The sequence below is a fragment of the Orbicella faveolata genome, unplaced genomic scaffold (assembly GCF_042242905.1).
Source record: "Orbicella faveolata isolate gen_17 unplaced genomic scaffold, um_ofav_v1 contig_2, whole genome shotgun sequence".
Taxonomy (NCBI): Eukaryota; Metazoa; Cnidaria; class Anthozoa; order Scleractinia; family Merulinidae; genus Orbicella; species Orbicella faveolata.
The window spans coordinates 20714133-20729781 of NW_028301547.1; the positions used below are offsets into that span (position 1 = coordinate 20714133).

The 15649-nt window shown below is 40.5% G+C and overlaps 1 pseudogene across 1 annotated transcript in view; it reads right to left on the minus strand.

Moving 5' to 3' along the window:
- The window catches only part of LOC110043506 (3'-5' exoribonuclease HELZ2-like), a 56469-nt pseudogene that overhangs the window by 24388 nt on the left and 16432 nt on the right, over positions 1–15649 (minus strand). The window contains exons 6-21 of the transcript XR_016207397.1: positions 12003–12071; positions 11034–11160; positions 10063–10114; positions 9234–9431; positions 9101–9137; positions 8301–8425; positions 7113–7175; positions 6462–6629; positions 6108–6144; positions 4849–4973; positions 4196–4291; positions 3594–3686; positions 2486–2543; positions 1930–1992; positions 1688–1762; positions 275–619 (exon numbers count right to left, since the gene is read on the minus strand). The product of XR_016207397.1 is annotated as a 3'-5' exoribonuclease HELZ2-like (transcript). The remainder of the gene's footprint in view (positions 1–274; positions 620–1687; positions 1763–1929; positions 1993–2485; positions 2544–3593; positions 3687–4195; positions 4292–4848; positions 4974–6107; positions 6145–6461; positions 6630–7112; positions 7176–8300; positions 8426–9100; positions 9138–9233; positions 9432–10062; positions 10115–11033; positions 11161–12002; positions 12072–15649) is intronic.

Here is a 15649-nt window from a genome sequence, read left to right on the forward strand (position 1 = left end):
TGGACAGAATATGACTGCTCAAATGAAAAGAATCCAATTTATGCTTTTAACATTGACAAATATTCCTCGATATATTTACTGAAAACGATTTCACTTTACCAGCGATCATTACTAACAGTACTCAACGTTAACGAACGCTGTGACTTCTCAATAAAATCCATCTACATGAATTTTGAACATTCAGATAGTAAATTCACTAAGTTATTATCCGTTTCCTTGAGAGCAACGCCTTAATAATTCCATGACCGGCCTGTGGCAGCCTTAAGTAATATACCTTTTTTCCTGTCTTCTTCCCAAGCTACTCTCTCTGCTTCATTGTGCGCATAGACGCATAGTTTCCCTTGCCAACAAAGCTCCGGACGATCGTGGTACCTACAGAGACGGTAGGGGCCTTGAACATCAGTAGGTCTACGACGGATTCCCAAGCTTTGTTTATTGGACGACTTCTCGGCTGCTTTCTTCGTTTGACGAGACGACGATTTAGGTTGATCACTGACAATACCCTGATCGCTGTCTTCAAACGTCGGCATCCTGGGGCGGTCGTTCGTTCTGTAATTCAAATCGCCTGGAAAAGTACTAATGCTGCAAACACTGCTCGCGTCAGAGTCGTCATTTAACCCTTAATAAAATAACACAAATTTAAAACTGAGGACGTTGCACTAGATGAGAATGCTGACCGTAAATTCGTTTCCTTTGAAAATGTTGCGTGCACCGCGTAGACTGTAACATTCTGCTGTAATCAAGGACGGCTGACTTGAAATGCATCTCGGATATCTCTTTAGATCCGGCCTGGTTTTCCAAATCGTCTTGAGCGCTTAAGCTGTACATCAGGCATTACGTGCGCCGTGAATACTTCTTCTGGTTTTCTAAGGAAATGGCTCGCGGGACCAAAAAAGAAATTCAACGCTCCTCACAAATGCAGAAGTTCACAACTTTATCAGAAGCCAACAACAAGCAAACACCGTCAAGAAAACAACTAATCCAACTTATCCGGATAAACTTTGCGATAATGAACTTTTGGTACAAGCAAACATTCAGTCTTGAGGCCAAAACGTCTTCAGTAAAAGCAGTGAAAGAATTCATCGTGGGTCAACAGCAAGAAAACACCGAGTCAGACCCGTGAAGAAAACAAAGTAAGACTTACGATGTAAGCGTTTTCTTCAAGTCTCTGGGAGAAGTCGGAGAAACCAGCGAAATCGCAACATACCTTGTGTACATTACGATAAATTGTTTTGCGGTTTCTACATCAGCGTTCTTTGAAGAGACAAAACTGATGTCCAATCACAAGTTCATTACCGTGCAGTTTATCCAGATAAGCTGAATAGCTTAAAACTCGCTTGTTCAATTCCTGTTAGTGTACTTTCGCGGCGCTGACCTCGAGCCAAATATTTTCCTGTCCGGCTCTCTCACTCAGTCACTGAGTACTGATAGTATGACAGAGTTAAACAATACACAGTCACGGTTGAAAATCGCCGCGGTTGAGCTATCAATGAGTGAGAAACCGCTCTATTATGTTAGAATTTTATAGTTTAAATTACAGATCTCGGGCGTTTAACATAAAAACGAACCACTCGGGTCACGCCGGTAAGGTTGAGCTGACTAGAGCACCTGAAAGCGTTCGCAGGTTTTCCTTTTCACAATAACCAGATATTTCGAACTACTACAGTAGGCTTTAATAACTGTGTACCTTGCCTTGCAGTCCTTAAAGTTCTGGTTTTCCGTCTCATCTTTCGTTTTCTTGATCGCTCTGGGAAAGAAGGACCTACAAATAGATTAAAACCATGTTAAAATTTCCCTTTAATATTTAAAAAGTCCATTTGGATTCTATACCACCTCTCTGCTAAGTGTGGTACAAAGGTTCTGTAACTACTGTCATCCAAACACAAATACTTAAGCTTAGGCGATCACACAAAAAGAATTCCAACATACGTTCGTCAGGTAAAATTGCAGGTGTAGCCATGGATGGTGATATGTCTTCGGTTGCAACTGCTCCTAAAACAAATAAATGTTTTTCGTTATTATTAATTATATATTGCCGGAAGCCATAAACGATTCAATTCCTTCGGCAAATGGAGCCTTCTTACTCGACTATTCTGGAGCAGTATCTATCTGAGGTGAAGTTTGTGGTCGTTGTCTGCGCTCTGGCTACAGGCGGCTCACTTGTGAAAAAAAAATGTAATTGGGTACCAGGACTATATAAACTTTCAATCTGAATGAAAAGGTAGGATAAGTTTGAGATGGAGACGATTACCGGTGAACTGGTTGACTTCTTACGTTTTTACGTTGATCTCGTTTGTGTAACTACAATTTTGAAAACGTTGAAGCGTGCAGTCATCGATCGAGGTCTGGAATCGCATTTTCAGGGAATGTTCTATATATAGTTGGACCGACCAGATGGACAGAAAGTATATAACCGTTTGGTAACAGGCCTCGGCTAGCTAACCAGTATTCTTTTAGCTGTTTAATAAGCATGACAGACTATTACCCTTGGTCTTTTCACATGCTCCATGTTGCTCTTCTCTCGCCTGGGCTTGAGCTTTAACCTGTATTTAAAATAAGTAGTAAGTTGCTAGAAGACAGTCACAGTTGCATGTAATTACATTTTTTCAGACTCGTATATACTATGCAATACATGTAGCTGCATGGAAAGAATAAACGTCATCGCTTATTCCTCTAATTACCCGGGAACATTAGGAACCTTCAGTTTGTCGTCTGCCGTTTGCCGTATTTACGTGAAAGTGAAAAGATTCGAGTTGTGTGGCCAGGATTGTGAAGATGTTTGTTTTTGCCTTTATCAAAGATTATCCACAATAAGGCGACGCATAAGGCGACATGCTTAAATTATCATCACTGGGTTAAAAGCCCCCCTCCGGGGAGGGGGGGGGGGTAATCCCCAAAGTCTTGGCTGGGGTGTGCTGCCCAATACTTGTACACAAAACCGTTATCCTATTTCAGACCAAAATCTGTAATTTTCCATACCCTATCTAGGACCGGAGGCAGAAATAAATACCCCATTTCAGACCTTTTTTCAGACTAGTACACAGCTCTAATATATGACCACAGCTAACCTGCATACACGCCAGACGCGGATACCTCTACACCTGCCTACATCTCCCTACTCCAAATGCAATGTTGAAAACTAGCACCTGCAATTTCTCCTAATTTTCCACATTGTATTGGGTGGAGAGTGGGAACAGCAACAGGCTTTTAACAGGATAAAACTCAGATAATTCACTGCATTACATCAGTGTCCCAATTAAGAACTTTTGTCCAAGATTATAGAAGTCGGTAGTTACGTGCTTATAAGTTATCATTTAACTTTCACCCATGGACCCCCGGAGCTTTTTGCCAAAAACGAACTTTTTGGACATTTTGGAGATTTTCAGGCTGGATATGGGCCAAATTAGCTCCAATCTACTCAAAAAGGCATTTGCAACATGACAGCATGCCTTTCTTTCCACTAGCATCACGTTTTACAAGGGCGTTTACGGACGGCACGGGGGCCAATGAGTTAAGGCGAGTTTACAGATATCGGCTTCTTTTGCTGCCTTTGGCCCAGGTCATGGAAATAAAACATTTGCGAGTTTGCTGACCTTCGCGTTGCCGCTTTGACTCCAGGCTTGGTTGGTTTTTTTTTCTGTTGTTATTTCATGACCTGACTCATGACCACATGACACATCGGAAAGCTGAAAAGGTAAAACGCTCTTTCACGTACGTATGTAACGGGAGACTTAAACAACAACTTTCTGACAACGTTCAGCATATATTAGCAAGAATAAATCATAAGGGGTTTTGGATGGTTCGTTCTAGTTAAAAATTGAAATACTAGTCAGTTGTCAGTGTAACAGTAAGCAGTTTATCAGTTCTCAGTTAGGATATCGATGGAAGCTTATTCCCAACTCCAGAATTTCAGGTCCTATATAACGCGGCCATTCTAACTTCTCTGCCCAGTTTCACAAAGCCTCGTGAAGTGACATTGCCGCACGACTATAAACAAGTCGTGTGTTGTCTTTGGATGCCAACTTTTACTGCATGCCGCATGTAACATCGAAAGTAACCTAATAACGAACAGCCTTGAGTGGCTCCAATCGTGCTCTTCCAAACAGTCTCTTACAACAGAGACAAGTTCACGCTGTGAATATGAGATTCACAGCTATGCAGTAGCTTATTTTTTTCCAGGTTAGTTTTAACTTACCGACTGACATCGGTTTATCTCCGCTGTTCCACTCCCAGGTTGCGTCGCCAGCAATGTTTGACTAATTCGCCTTTCAATCATGTCGAGGTCTGTATTCTTTTAAGAAAAAAATAAAAATAAATTAGAAAAAGGCTGCATACATTGCCCTGATCGGCAAGAGAGAGTCTGCATAACCATAACAAAGAAATAAAGGTACACTAAAACGACCTAGAAGAGACAAAAATTTTATGAATTGTACGATTTAGCTGTCTGTGACTTCAGTTGCTGAGAACAAGAGCTATTAGTTTCTAAACAAACTATTGTACTTCGTCGGCGAGAAAGTAAAGCAAGAAGCTAGCTAATTACCAACTTAAAGATGATTAACTTAAAAGACGTGAATTCATAGTCGTAGAGCTGACGTTTTGAGCATCAGCCCTTCATCGAAGCAAATTACGCGACGAAACGCTAGGAATGTTTACCTTTTGAGCTAAAGGCCAGTACCGCAATAAGATAAGTGCTACCTAAGCGAAATATCCTTTCTTACATTAAATTTTCAAATACATATACATTTTTTCATAATATACCATTTTCCCATAAACAAGTATTAGACTAGTACATGTACTTATCAGTAAGCGACAACAGGGACTGAAAAGTTAATCAAAGTTTTCTCTCACTTCGGGATCAATAAATTGCCATTCATTCACTAATTCCAGAGCCTCCGCAAACTCTCCCTGCTGAATCTTGATTTTTATTTTTGTATCGAATGCTGCTGCACTTGTGCGTTGCGTCAAATTGAGAGCTGCAAAAGGGAAAAAAAAAGATAATGGCAATGTTGGCGATACGGTCCGGAAAGAAATGGGTGAATCCGAAGACTGTGTCATTCGACGACCTCCTAAAAATAGCTGAGATGAGGTCTTCAGAACAACGTAGGCAACTTCAATCACAAGTTATGTTGTACAAGTGCTTGTATGACCGCGGAGCAACCTATATTATTATTTTTTTTAATTTTAAGAATGTTGCATACGATTTACGTGGGTTCAGCACAAGGTTTGAACTTCCTCCATTCAATTTGGAGTGTATGCATCGATCTTTTACATCTTTAGTCAGTAAACTGTGGAATGCGTTGCCTCCAATGATCAGTTTATATGCCTTAAAGCATAGTGCTTTTCAAAGTTTTAAATTTTGTATACAGTGTTAGTTCAAGATTTTTAAAATAGTGCCTGTATATACTATTGTAAATATCAATGATAATTTTTTAGCCTTTCTATAGATTAGCTACTACTTAGTATTTGCTTGGCGTTTATGAATTGATCATTTTTATTATTTTATATTTCCTACCAGTACACAGGTAGGTGTTATGTGATTAAATGAAGGATTAAGGATTAAGAGTCGCCTCTTCTTCGCTTATTCCTTTCCTTATTTCTTTAACCGCAAATTCGCAACGTTACTGACGTTCTACAGCGGTCAAACGCACTGCGCAAGAGCATTCCCGCCAACACTGCCGCTTATATAAACGTCTCAGCTGTCTTCGAAATAACTCTTGCTCATTTTTGCTTCAAACTCTCAATAAATTTCGAGACGACGTAAACTGAAAGTGGTGCTGAATTTTTGCCTTTGCCCGCTGTGAAACGCTCTAAAACCCGGCGTAACGTGACGAGCCAACAGGAACTGTTTCGCTCATGTGCATGCTATCATCTGAATGAGCATGACAAAAGCCGGGCGACGCAACGTAGTAATTTGATATAAGGTTGCATTTGTGATCATGTGATACATGTATGTTGAAGTGTAGGGGGCCAAGGCTTTTTCAGTAGAATTTGCAACACTAGCCTGCGATTGATAATTCGAAAGCAAAGTTTGTAAAGAATACAACAGATTACGCAATCTGGGTGGGGAATGAATGTAGTGAATGGTGTTGTCACAAAAAATAATATACCTCTATTGCAGTCCTGCTCAGCTTGAAGAAAATCACCCTGCGGAATATAAAACGAACCATAAGAGCAAAACAAATATATTTCCATTCACTTATCAACAGTATTCCCGAGGTGTTCCAATAAGGAGCGAGCTAATTCGCGAATATGTCCCGCACTTGTACGGAACGCGGTCACATCAACAGACTATAGGGGTGTGACCAACAAGAGAAGTAAGACGGCAAAATAACTCTTTGAGCTCGAAAACGATAACAGAAGCGCTAGCATCGACCAGAGATCCACATTAACGAAATCAAGGATTAAGTATCCGCTCACAAACTTCTCTTCATAACAGTTGGCCAACATAGCTATATTCTTACCAAAATGAAGAGGCATTGCGCTCGATATTCGTGAGCATCCGGAAATTCTGGAAAAAGATTCAGAACTTCTGTGAAAAAGGCCAAGGCCACCTTTGTCTCAGAGTCTGAGAGCGAAAGCTCGCCTTGTGTCATCAGAACGTCAAGAGTGCTTTGAACTTGATGATATCCCTAAAAATAAGGTCAAAAGAGACACTGCTGGATTAACATTCTAATTAGGCTTGGAAAAAAAAAAACAGTAAGGAATTTCAAAGGCATCCCAAGACATAGAGAAAACACGAGAAATAACAAATACACGTATGATGTAACAATATACATAGAAATAATTTTGGTTACAAGATTAAGAGAAAATTAATGAAGAATGTGAATCAGCATTTTGGGAAAAGCACCTCAGAACGCAATCTAACTACTCAGAGCTGATCGAGTCTGACAGTGAAATGTTTTTAAGTAATTTAAATCTTGCGTATCTTTGATTTTTGAAAATAGACTTAAGAATTGCTTGGAAATGAATCGGATGAAAGGAACATTCCGAGGACTGCCAAAATTGGGACACTACTTAAATTCAGAGTTATTTGAACACTTTACAAAGTAATGAAATAATCTTACGCGGGCTTCAATGAAATAATGGGCTGACAGCACAATTAAGATAGATACCTGGCCACACAACCACTTTACTTTCATTCTTAACCTTCTCATAATGTCCTTGTCCCTTGATATCTATCAAACAAAACATGTACTATTAAGCAAGATGGATTGAAGAAATTGTGAACGAGCAGCGCGCACTGGCAAGCTGCAGTGAATGCAAAAGGTTGCTAAGTAACACAGCCGTAAAATTGAATAGCCTTACCCCCCTCTCCCCCTAAAACGTGCGCTATCACTTGGAGATGTACAGTTGTAGCGTTTGCCATTTCATTTATAGCCTTTATAGCGTATGTTGCGGTCACCTATGATTTGGACAAACTTAACTGATAATTAAACATTAAGGGTGCGTTCCTTTGGAGTGATCTGGATCAGGATCAGCGATCCAAGATCGCTCGGATCATGGTGCATCAAAGGAACCGATGAATCCGTGACCAGAGTGGATTCATCGGTTCCTTTGATGCACCATGATCCGAGTGATCTTGGATCACTGACCCTGATTCAGATCACCCCAAAGGAACGCACCCTAAGATTTGTCCTAATGTTAAGGGGACATGCTAAAAGTAGGATAAGATTCGAACACAGGGAGCACACAATCTTGTTGAGTAGGAAGAGAGTAAATAAAGGAATGAAAGGAATGAATAGGTTAACTTTGTCTCCTGTTGTCGTTTCTTACGCGACCCCGCTACCTACATGTTCTATATATGTCCTGCGTAACACTGTAGCGCGAAACTCGTACCTAGGCCTTTTCGCGCTGCGCAAAAAGATTTTGGTTTACATATATTATTGACAGTAATAACATATGTAAACCAAATAAGTTTTTGCACAGCGCGAAAAAGCCTAGGTACAAGTTTAGCGTTACAGTGTTATGCAGGACGTATGCAGGACATGTAACAGGACCTGATGGTAGCAGCTTTCCCTGTAAGGTCGCGTAAGAAACGACAACAGGAGACAAAGGTAAACTATTCATTCTTTTCATTCCTTTATTTACTCTCTTCGTACTCAACACGATTGTGTGCTCCCTGTGATTCGAGCAAGCACTTACGAACACATAAGGTCATGAACAAACACACCACATTGTAACCATCTCGCTTTCCTTTTATCCCCTAAGAACTTCCTCAGCCTACTCAATGCGAAGTCTTGTTTTACGCTTATGACGCAACTTAGTTATTTTACATAAAATGTTGCATTTTTGATAAATACCCGAGGATCAAGAGACTTGTATATGACGGCGTGCATAAAAGCCTTCTGCACTTCTCCCTGCAACTCTTGAGCTTGTGAAGATAGAAATGCTATGTGTTCGTTGTCACCTCCCAGTTTGCTCTTAGCTAAAAGCAAGAGAAGGAATTGTTAGAAAATATCTTACAACAACAATAACTGGTACGTAGCGATCGAGGAGGATGAAATTGTATGTCTAAAAGTCCTGGAGCATTAGATGTACTGCCGAATTTTACTCTTAGCTACAAGCATCAGAACGAATTGTTCGTAGATATCTATTCTTACGATAACAACAACTAGTGGTTAGAGGGACGAAATTATGGCTTGGAAGGCCCGGTGCATTCAGTGTCCAAAATTCAACTCCACCTTTGTAACTAGCTAAGGAGCGAACCTGCTACCAGTTTGGTTTTCTCAATTTTTTTTTCATGATCAAAGTTATCTTGAATCACTGATACCGATCGGTTTATGCCACAGGAATGCAAGCAAGTGTGATGAATACTTATGTCTACGCTGCGGTAAATTACAACTGTTGCAATAGCAACTTACAACAACAACAAAAGTCTGCCGAAACCGGAATCCATATTACACTTCTTTAAGACAAGACTAAGAATGTCATCTCACAACTGCTGTATCCTCAGTGAACATGTACAGATCGTCAGGAAACCTACTCTCCTATTCTCCTCTTTCCGCCCCTGTTCTGCGACTGCTGTGCGGTGTAGGTAAAACCCGTTGTTTACGTTTCATATTAAAGTAAAAGCTTTAGTTGTCTTCAGTTCTATACTCACCATCTCTGCAATCTCGCAAAACGTGCTGTACATAACTCTGAAAGTGAAGTATATTGCCGTGGTCAAAAAAATAAAATAACTTGGTGTCAACTCAAACATGTTTTAAGTTCTTTAATCGAAGAAAGGTACTAACCAAGTGAAGTAAACATTCAGCTCGTTTGCATAGAATAGCGGCGACCAATCCAGGGGAAGAATCAGCTTCGAGGTGCCGTAGTGCCACAGTATATAGCATGGCAGCTGTACGATAGTCTTTGATCAACATGAACTGTTCAGCGTTTTTCAGTGGGGTTTCCACAGGATTAGCTGACACAAGTGCCGAGCTAAGCAGAGCCTGAAAATAAAAAAAAAAATAAAAAATTAAAACAAGTTAGGACTGACTTCGGCTGAAGCTTACATGAACAGATAACAAAAACAGAAGTGACTTGTGTTACCATGATGTACTGACACTCGAATCATGTCCATCACCTGGCATTATTTTATACACTTTTGTGGTGACTATAATAAGCGATCTTCATAATAACAAAAGATAGTATTTTGTGTTTCACCACTGTAAAAACGTTCATCTTGTACATGATATGAAGAGGTTTCATTCACCAAAATCAATGCAGAAAAAGAGACATGTCAAGTGTTATGGAGAGTGTCATTACCGTATGTTGACGAGGTGATGAGTGCTTGGTGGAGGGCGCTAAATCGAATCGTTGCCATGATTATGGTACTGTGATAAATTCAACGACGAAATCAAGCCGCACTATGGCCTGAGTAGACTAACAGGTGGTGCTCGTGTAAAAATGAACAAGAAAAGTGGATATAACGAGGTGATGGTATTGCAGGGTCTTTCACTGTCAGTATTAATTCATACAGAATGGTACAGCAACAAGAACACCAATAATAGACAAAAAAGCAAGGTATATTTCAAATTGAACAAAACCAGTTACGGTATATACAACAAGTCTTATACAAACCGGCGATTTTGTGAAAGGTAAGTCTGCGAGCCCTGCATCAAAGGAGGCGGAACTGTAAAAATAACTTCCAATTAGGACAAAATGCTCTGATTCATATATTCAATGGATTTCTTTTTTTTTTTAAACACAATAACATTTAAAAGAGAGGCATCAATGCAGTAAAGAAATTCAACTAAAACACGTTTCCGATCCAGAATTGACTAATTGAAAAATGGAAAAAAAAAAAAAATTAGAAACAAATCTGCGATACCGGTGCACTTCTATTTCAACTGGGCTACCAATCCAACTGGGAGGTAATCATTTTGTGAGTTCGTTATATACAAGTACCAGTAGAAGTCACTGGAAAATATCATATATTTAAGAAATAGAAAACATGTACCGTGTTTCTATCGAGTAAAAGAAACACGAGTGGAAGTTTGGGAGCACGAGAAATGATGTTGGAACACGAGCCGCAGGCGAATGTTTCCACAGCTTTTTCGAGTTCTCCCAAACTTTCACGAGTGTTTCTAAACTCGATAGAAACACGGAGAATATGTTTTCTATTTCTTTTAGAAAACACCGCGACGAAAAAAAAGGAAAACAACTTGTTAAAGACTATTACCAGGAGTTACCGAGAACGGTTGGAAGAGTATTCTATTGAGAACACAGACACAGGCAGACCACTCTATGTGTTCGTGGCTAATAATTGTTTACATGTAACGAACAGAATCTATGAGGGTTATGAATAAAGCTCTGAAAATCAAGAAAATTTAAATTTCTAACTTCTAACAGTGGCGATACAGTGCGGTTAAAGAATTGCTGAAGAGTGTTGGCGATTAAGAAATTGCTCTGACGTTACCACGTCGGGGATAGTGAAGAAAATGGCGCAATTCCCTCCTATCTCTCCCCTATTTCTTCAGTTTGACTATGGGAAGATGATATCACCTCAAGATAGTTGCAATATTAAGATTGTAATAATAAAAAATACTTACTTAGCACACATTTTGTAGTTTCCTCCTTTCTTGGGAATGCGCCATTCTTTCAGTGAAATGGAGTGGCCTTCACTTGCTTTATCTTTTTCTGCCTTCTCTTTCTTAGCAATCAGTTTCCTACTAGTTTCTGAAATAAAATGAATAGTGTGTAACATTAATAACGACAAGAAACGTCCCGATTTTGGCTTCCAGGTAATAAGCGAAGTAATGAACATGCGAGAGCTGCATTCTAAAGGCTCAGAAATAAGAGAATTTTATCGATTTCTTGTTGTCCACGTTGCAAAATTCGCTCAAAATGAGCAGGACCATACCTCCCCTCACTCGTCATCATTTCTTTGTTTCGCACAACGTGCATTCTTGATTTTAAGTACTGGTGTTCTAGATGCATGTTAGAATTTATTTCGCTCATTTCAAAGGCAGAAATGGTACAATATTCTGTGCATTTTCCCTGGCTTCCACGGAATATAGTATGACTGCTGAAATGAAATGAATCCAATTTATGCTTTTAACAAATACTCTTTGATATATTTGCTGAAAACAATTTTACTTTTATTACCAGTGTAAGACACAGTCATTACCAACAACACTCACTATTAAAGAACGCTGCGGCTTTTCAATAAAATCCCTCTACATTAATTATGAACATGCAGATTGTAAATTCACCAAGTTATTATCCCTTGTTAGTGTAATTTCGCTGTGCTGAACTCGAGCCAAATATTTTCCTCTCCGGCCCTCCCACTTAGTCACTAAGTACTGATAGCGGTTGAGCTATCGATGAGTGAGAAATCGCTCTATTATGTTAGAATTTTATAGTCTAAATTACAGATCTCGGCCGTTTTACATAAAAACGAACCGCTCGGGTCACGCTAGGGTTGAACTGACTAGAGCATCTGAAAACATTCGCATGCTTCCCTTTCGACATTAACGAGTTATTTCGAACTTCTAATGTACTCTTTAATAACTGTGTACCTTCCCTTGCAGTCCTTAAAGCTGCAGGTGTAGCCGTGGATGCCGATATGACTTCTGCCGCAACTGCTCCTGAAACAAATAAACATTTTTCGTTATTGTCAGTGATTACAAAGTGCCGGACGCCATAAACGATTCAATTCTTCGGCAAATGGAGCCTTGCTACCTTCCAAGCCTTGATCAGTATCTATCTGAGGTAAAGTTTGTAATCGTTGTCTGTGCTTGTTTGTTTTACTGTGGCTACATGTATCTCATTTGTGAAAAAAAAAAAAAAAAAAATGTAATTGGGTACCAGGACTATATAAACTTTCAATTTGAATGAGAAGGTTGGATAAGTTTGAGATGGAGACGATTATCGGTGAACTAGTTGACTTGTTAAATTTTTACGTTGATCTCGTTTCTCGAACTACCATTTTGAAAATGTTGAAGCGTGCAGTCGCCGATAGAGGTCTGGAATCGCATTTTCAGGGAATGTTCGATATATATCTATACTCGATACTTTAAGCTAATAAGTCTCATACTTAAGCTCATGCCTTAATCGAGCTATGGGGCGCGATCCATTCAACCAAAATTTCCGGGCTGAGGTTCGAAAATTTCTCGGTGTCGAATGGATCGCGACGGGTCTGGACGGTCTCGTTCCATTCCACCCGCAAAACTAGTTTCGCGCTCACTTAAAATGGACGATGTTGGATCACTTTTGCTCGTATTAGAGCTAGATGACGATTTGGACGGTGAAATCAACGATATTGTGTGAGCTGTTTCATGGGTAGTAAGGTAACAAGTATAAGGGTCTAAAACGGGTTATTTTGAGCAGACCGTTCCCAGATATTTGCTGTATGAGTTAACAGCCAAAACACACACTTGGCTTGGAAAGCAGCTTCAGACCTGTACGGGTAACATGATAGATTCACTCTTAAGAAACCATAAAAGCTGCAAGCGCAGCCGAGAAGTCGAACTCGGGGCTTCTGAGAACAACATCAGCTAGCGGTCAGAACGGTATTTGAACCCGGTACCAACGGATTAAAAAATCGGGCCTCTAACCACTCGGCCACGTTGCCTCCACCCGGAATGGTCAAATGGAACGGTCCATTTTGATCGGACCAGTCAAACCGAGAAAAGTGGTCCACCTCGAAAGGTGGACCGATTTTTTCGAAACTTTTCCGGTTGGACCGAACCGATCCATTCAGTTTTAGACCGAAATTTCCGGTAATTTTAGTCGAATAGATCGCGCCCATGAACAACCCGGCACAGGAGCTCCGCTTTTGGGCTTGGCTATATCTATATATTATTTAAGGACGGTGCCTACTTTTGTTAGTACGCATAATTTCTACGCATCACGCAAGGCCTGGTTTAAGTGCCACGCGCGCGCTGGGGTTGACATTGACGTAATCAACTACGCTACCAAGTACACGACTAAAAGAAAGCAAAATTTTCCTACTGTGACCAAATCAAGTTTAATGAACCCGTACTTAAACCAGGAACACTAATATAGCAGCATATCGTTAACTACTAACTGTTAACGTCTTCCAGCTGAAAAACTAGGTGTTATCTGTCGAAAATTATACCGAAATCCAATTGTAAACATGTACCTACAGATGGCGTAGTGCGCGCGCAAAACAAGTGTGAGATACGCAAATGTTTTTCTTATTGGGGAGGTGACAGGAAAAAATGTAACGGGCACCGTAAAACGTTTCGAAGAAGATCAATAGGCTGATTTAGCAAGAGAACGGGAACGTCACTTGACGACGGCGCGCGCAGTACAAATACCCAAATATGGTCAAATTAGAACAGAATCCAGGTTATTCCGCGCGCCCTGCAGTCGTCATCTGACCATTTTTGGGTATTTGTACTGCGCGCGCCGTCGTCAAGTGACGTTCAGGTTCTCTTGCTAAATCAGCCTAATAACTTTAAAAAACGTGTGGTTTTATGTTATGAAATGGAAGTGCCAAGTCTATTCAACACGTGATTAGTTTCTGGTTGTGAGCAAAAGGTATTTAGACTGTATTTTGGCTGAACCAAAGGAAGGCTGTCACAGACGCTAAAAGCGCTGTTGCAACGATTTTGTTATAAAAAGATGCCAAAAATTGTTTTTATTTTACCATTTACCATGCATAAATGTGTTTGCTATTCTGTTTGTAAAGGCGAATTCGAAGGAAATCTTTGAAGAAATTATCCTTCCCTTCGTTTTCCGTAAAATGCTGATGTCAGCATTTTTGCTGAGATTCAAGGCCAGTTAGCTCGAAAAATGCGTGGCTACCCCAATTTTTCTTTGTGGATTCCAATAGCCCTTGCACAGATCTACTTTTTCCACGTGGTCCAAATCTGGCGCAAGCGCGCGCTAATTACTAAAGTGAACAATGATAGGGCAGATGGCCGTTGCTATAGCTTTGCTTGGATTTAATGATCTTGGACGTTCGGTGACCCCTACTTTTCCTTCCAGAAACAGATTTTATTTACAATTATTTCCACATGGGCTGAAAATGAATAAAAAATCAAGGTGGGGAAAAGAAATTCAAGATTTCTGTTCACGGGACATCGGATCCTGCTAACTTGCGGCTGCAAGGCGTATCAAACCATGGTCACTAAATGCGAAGTTGTTCTTTAAGAAACCTCGCCACTTGACAAACTTCGGGGTAGGTTATCTTCAAACAAGTTGACAACGTCTCCAATTGAGAGAGAAATACTGTCTTCTGGTATGCGTCTCTGACGATGCAGGTTCCGCAAAATTGCAACGTACTCTTTATTCCAACGCTTCCAAAAGTGATCTAGCAAGAACGGCAGATATTTCCTTCTTCTGGGGCCATCCCTGCATGACGCTGCTTGGCTCAGTGAAGCCTCTTTGCGTGGTGTAACTTTGCGTAAAGATAGAATTCCTCTCCCGTAGATCAAATGAAAGGGTGTCAGTGGCTCCTCAACATCTTCTGAGGAAACATATGTAAGTGGTCTAGAGTTTAACGTTCCCTTGGCTTCCACAAGAATGGTATGCAGCTCGTCATAGTAAGCTTCGCGTTTCTCAGTGTCTTCCGCAAACTTGGTTTCGCATTCTGTATCATCCTTTTAAAAAATCCCCCGCCGGGGGACTCTGTCGATAATAAACCTCTAGGTAATTCTTCTGTGCGTTGGCAAGAAATCTCTGGACACTAGGGTATGAAAACACCCTTCTTAGAACTTAAACTGCAGCCTTGAACGTCTTCGCATTATCTGACACAATGATTTCTGGCAATCCCCTTCTAACTGTAGATCTCCGTAGACAACGAATGAACACGTCAGCTGACAAATCTGTAGCTAATTCCATGTGAAAGGCCCTGGTTGAACAGCAGGTAAACAGAAGGATATAGACTTTCTTTAATGTGGAACAGTTCCGTTCCTTTATGTACAGCGGCCCGGCATAATCTACTCTAACATAGGTAAGGGCAGATTTTTGACTCAATCTAAATCCAGGCAGAGGGGGTACCTTATACCACGCCCATCATACCTGCGAAACACGGTATATCTGGAGATGATCTTCTTCACAAATTGCTTTCCCTTGACGATCCAAAACCTCGATCTTAGCTGGGATAGCGTGACCCACTGTGGTTCTCGCATAGGTCTCCGTGTCTTCTACTACTGACCTTTGCTCAGACCAGTACCCCTCGGCCTTGGTGCGATAT